Source organism: Phymastichus coffea, unplaced genomic scaffold (genome assembly GCF_024137745.1).
Source record: "Phymastichus coffea isolate CEN01 unplaced genomic scaffold, Cenicafe_Pcof_1.1 PCOF00017, whole genome shotgun sequence".
Taxonomy (NCBI): domain Eukaryota; kingdom Metazoa; phylum Arthropoda; class Insecta; order Hymenoptera; family Eulophidae; genus Phymastichus; species Phymastichus coffea.
Window position 1 is genome coordinate 4,471,608 of NW_026706828.1, and position 5,536 is coordinate 4,477,143.

At 31.2% G+C, this 5,536-nt stretch overlaps 1 long non-coding RNA gene across 1 annotated transcript; it reads left to right on the forward strand.

Moving 5' to 3' along the window:
- Positions 1–3,988: 3,988 nt before the first annotated feature.
- LOC131675205 (uncharacterized) lies at positions 3,989–4,706 on the forward strand. The gene is made up of 3 exons (XR_009303013.1): positions 3,989–4,128; positions 4,206–4,468; positions 4,541–4,706. It is a non-coding gene; the product is annotated as an uncharacterized LOC131675205 (long non-coding RNA).
- The last annotated feature ends 830 nt before the right edge of the window (positions 4,707–5,536 follow it).

Here is a 5,536-nt window from a genome sequence, read left to right on the forward strand (position 1 = left end):
TTGTCGACAAATTCCTAAAGATACGCTGTGCATTTCATCCGGTACGAATTCTTTGACAATATCAAAAAATTGTAAAAATACTAATGGAGACAAAGATTTTATTCCGTGAAACATTCCCACCTCTGGAAAATTTATTTTCAAATTTCTCATTGTGAGTAAAGTATCGTAGGTAGATCGCTTGTTCGGCACATAATCTAGAAGAGGATACTTAACAACTGTTTTTTTTCATGCATAACTGGTATACCTGGATGCAAACACCAGTTACACCCAAAATATCCACTGTATTGTGTAAGTCCTTGAATTGGCCCACGCGCACCAGAATCAACGCAACAACATATCGGATATAGTCTCAAGTTCCGAAATTCGTTATTGATGGTACAACGAATACCTTTAACATTTATACTATTAACGTTTTTTGCAAATGCTTTCAGAAAAATATTCATGTTAGGTTTACTTTTACCTATCCAGAGCGCATAAGTTATGCTTCCACTAAGTCTAATATCTGATGGAACTTCATTTATTTGTATTTGTAAAGGCCAGACAGAAAAATTAGTACTTTTCCAAAGTGGGGTTCCATCAGTATTCAAAACACAAGTAATAAAGGAATTTTTCAACTCATTAGGCAATGACAAAAAGAATTCTCTATATTTCAAGCCATCGCAAATGTCTTGAAAGTCATGTTTAAGTAGATTTAGACTAGATAAAAGTGGCGTAGTACTTTTGGTTGATTTCTAGTAAATGTCTAATTTTATCTTTTACGTTCAAGATTACAAAAAAATTCACGTTGTTGCCTTTAACTTTAATTTTACGCTTACAATATTTACAATACACGAATCGTTCAGTAGCCTTGAAGGAGCATAGATATTTCTTACATTTTATGCATACAGCATGGAATTCTGCGATATCGTAAGATCTTAATAAATTGTCAATTTTATAACGAGTATCTTTTAAAACGGGCTTATCGAGGAAACTATTGAACATTTTACAAAGTTGTTCTATCCCAGTTATTGGCAAATTAAAATGTTCGCTGTATTTCCCAATAGCACATAACATTTCCGCCTGACTTACAGCTACCTTAGCGGGTGTAATTTCATCTAATGTACCATTATCCAATTGACTTTTCACTGGACTAACCTTGTTTTGTTTTTCATTCCAAAATTACTCTTCGTCGTCTGAGTTGTCAAAATCACCGTCTACATCTGTTTCTGGTATTGAATCTTCTATCTGAAATAATTACGAAATTTTGTATAATATACGTACAAATTTTGTTAGCAGTACCAATAATTGACTAATATTATTGCAAAAATCAATCAAAGAGTGGATTGGTAATAACTGAAAAGCTTAATTTTCTGTTACTTCCATAAAATTACATTCATTTTCAAATGATTTGAAAATGTGAAAAAAAATGTCTTCAAAATAATCTGAATAAGTATTCAACTTTAAGCACTTCTTTCTCTCGTAAACTGAAGAATTTGCACAGCTATTTTGCAAAAGTAGGTTTGCGTGCAAATACTCTACTGGCACAGTTAATCACAGCGCTTGTTAATTAGAATTTGGGAAAGAAAACCAGTCGTGTTTAATTAGCAGAGAGTTAAAATTACTGTCAGGCTTCCTTGATACATTCATTATAATTATAATACTGATCAATCGTTCGTGAATTTTTTTATTTCTTGTACAGTAAAAAAATACTAATTTTATACTAAATACTGTTATTAATTCTTTGCAACAAAACTGCAACAGGCAAACAATACACATTTTTTTTATTTTAAGTAAATACATTATTCGAATGTAATGAAGATTAGTCTCACCTCATCAGAGTAACTAAGTCGAGCACTCATTGACAGATGTGATTTATATTGCTCTGAATTTGCCTCGACAGAACTACTTCCACTCTGCATCATATTATAATGAAGTCTCTCTGGACTATTGCAAGCAATATCTGGCTGCACCAAGATTTCTTCCGGACTTGTTGAACCAGGAATAATATCCTCAATATGACCTGTGTCTGGCTGAAGGCCTCCAATGTTTGCTAATTTATTATTATGTATGATTTTATAGTGTTCCTGAAATGTAATTAAACCAGTCAGATTTCTCACAACGAACAATTATTTTTTTACAATACATACAATATTTACATTGATATCATATAGTGCATTGATATTCATTCATAGATTAGAAGGCAATTATTCACTAACAAATGATGCACTTATAAGAAATTGACAACACAACTAACCTCCATATCATCAATACTAGTAGAATCACTCGTATCATTTCTTCTTTTTTTTGGCATGATCGTATTTCGTAGATTTCGGTGGACTATCTCCGGTTTTAAGATATTTCTTGTATGGTCCTCTTTTTTTCACCATAATTTATAATTTTATGCAATCTTATCAATTGTATATCAAAATATATATATTTATAACTATTTAATTAAGGCCATATCAATTGAGTTTCGAGACGCGACAAAAGTTTCAAGATGGAGAATATATGTGCGCGCCCTACGCATAGGTGGGGATATTACAGTGTGCATGTATACATACGAGTCCGCGCCTGCGCAGGGCTAAAGTCACACGAGAATTGTCTCGATTTGTGTGACAACTTTTATTTCGATCAGAGACAATAGCAATCATTTCTTTTGTTCTCCATTGTCATAAAATTTTTAACAATACGGATTAATTACGGTTAGATAAAGCTATTCGCGTGTTGCGATATTTACCAAGCATGCCTCCAGAAAAATTGATCATGCTTTAGTACACAATGATATAACTAATAATCTGGAAATCATACATATAAAGAAAATAGCTGGATTTCTCAAAACACCATTGCATTCTAAAGATTTTGATAAAAATATAGCCTACTATTCTTTGGATGACAACAAAAGGATGAATAAAATTTTCATGTTAGAAGTAGGAAGTAAGTACCAATTGAAATATGTAAAGTTAACATGTGCTCGAAACATGTAAATGGATAATTATTTATCTGTGTATTTGTTCGATATTATTATTGTTTATTTTTACAGATAAATTATCTATGGACAATGCATTAAAACAATTGGAAGAGACTATAATTTCACATGCTATTGTCGATTTCACAACTGAACAAATAATTAGAGTTATTAACATTAATGATTTACAAATAGATCCAAAGCCTAAGCATAAGCTTCAATTCTACGATAAAAAAATTTATCAAGCTAAAGGAATCAGCAGTGATTTTTCAGATGTGATTATCTATGCCTTAGGGAGTAAGTATATATACCGTGCAACGCAATTTTTTTTTCAAAACAAATACTGTATTTCCATAATTTTCAGGTGAAGAGGAAATGCGCACAAAGTGTCAGTCTATTGAGAATAATTCTTTTGCTTTAGTTTATATTGTTGATCAAGATATAATTAGAGTAGTTGCAGTGTCAGCCATAGAAGAATATCAAGTCTCGCCTCCCAAAAGTTTATCAGATTTCAACCTTGAAATAACATACAATTATATAGAGGCGTCTGAAGACAGATCCATGCATGTTCAAGTTCTGCAGTTAGGAAGTAAGTTTTTCACTTACAACTTGATTATTGCGTTCAAAGAAATTTACAGTATAATATATTTTGCATTTAATTGATAAGGTTGTCTCATTGATATTTTATTTTTTGCAAGATTTTCCCAATTGTGCAAAGCTAATAGATGAGTACAACAAACTAACACATGCCCTGATTATGTGGAAAAACAGGAAGAATGCAAGAGATATTATTCCAATTGCAGATATAAAGGAATTTGAAGACCAGTATCCAGAACATTCTACTGATTTCGATAAATACAGACCATATTCAGGTTTATTGACAGGATCAAAAAGATACGCTGCTATACAAATTGTTTCATTTGGTCGTAAGTCATAGTTTTGTTTATTAAGATGTAACATTTTATCAGCTTTTTCATTTAACAATTTTATTTCTATTTCAAGATCCTGTGATTCTCAAGTTTTTAAAAAATAATTCCACGAAAAGATTAAAAGCCACCAAATTTAGTGTAAGTTTGATTGAAGCATGCAATCATTCTGCTTCAGGCAGTGATCAAGAAAAAAACAGTGAAAGTTCTGATTCAGTACTGAGGTCCAACAACGATGAAATAAATCATAATAAACATGTAAAAAATTTAACTATTCATCAGTATTCGCCATATCATTTTTTTTTTAAATTATTAATTCTTACATGTTCGTACAGAGACGTAAAAAATACAAAAAGAAAAACAGTAGACTCATTCAACGTTCATCAAAAGAAAAAGAAGAATTTACAAGAAAAAAGGAGTTATTTTTGAAAAATAATAAACAAAATCCAAATACTCACCAGTCACCAGATTCTGAGAGTGAAATGTTAGTGGAACAGATTGAAAATATAAACGAAAATCCTGAGTTCACAAAATAGTGAAATTATTTCTAGTTCAAACAATAGACAATCTCTCGCTCCTTTAAACGCAGCAAATATAGGTAAGGTATAAAAATAAATATTGAAATGAATAATAAGTAATATATTTATTTTGTGTCTTGTATGTTTTCAAGATTTCAATGGAGGGCATAGTTCGACTCTTTCTACTTTGACCAGGGGTAATAATTTTCAAAGTAGGAACCTTCATCCTAAAAATACTTCATCAAAGCCACGTTCACACCAAAGAAGATATTCTCGTGCAAGAAACTGTAGTTCAGAAGAAGAAAATAAATGTGGTCAACGTGAAGGCAGATCAACTCAAAGAGTTAGAAAAAGACTTAGGAAAAACCAGTCTGTCAAAGCTTCGATTTTCAATGGAATTATTCATGATGCTTCATCAGATAGCAGTACTGGTTCTACTGAGGAATACAGCATGTTTGAACGCATCAAAGAAGTCGATAATGAATCTAAAGAGGTTAATGATTTTATTTATTTTGAGATAAAACTGTATGATGCGACCAATGATTTCCTACAACTACTTTACAGATCATCTACATCCATATTGGTTATAATTTGAAAATTCCATACCAAGATTGGAAAGATGCTAAACGTGATTCTACGGACGATTATTCACTTGTTCAGAAAATTTGCAGAAGTTTATTTGGTCAAGATATTTTTGGAATTTCTTTCCAAAAAAAGTCTTACATAAGAGTGGTTGAAGGGCGCCCAAGAAGACCGATAACAGAACCTGAACAAAAAGCAATTACAAGTGAGTTTTGCCCTTAATTTGTTTTTAAGCATTTGTAGATAAGTTTACATTTTTGTATTTGTTTACAGAATGCCTCCGATATTTTATTTTTCACCAAGCTCCTGAATTATTAAAGGAACGTCCATTGCACGATATCATTCATCGTAAAAACATTCGTAAGATATTGTCAGTTGAACTAAATCATCAATTTGATAAGTTTCAAGTGGAACATCCCAACCTAGTTACCTACGTTTCATCTAAGACATTCACTCAATATTATTGCTAGATTTTTAGATTGCATATGCTATTTATTTATTTATTAAACTATATTTCAGAGTTTATTTATGAATATATAATTAAACAATAACTAATACTATGTATT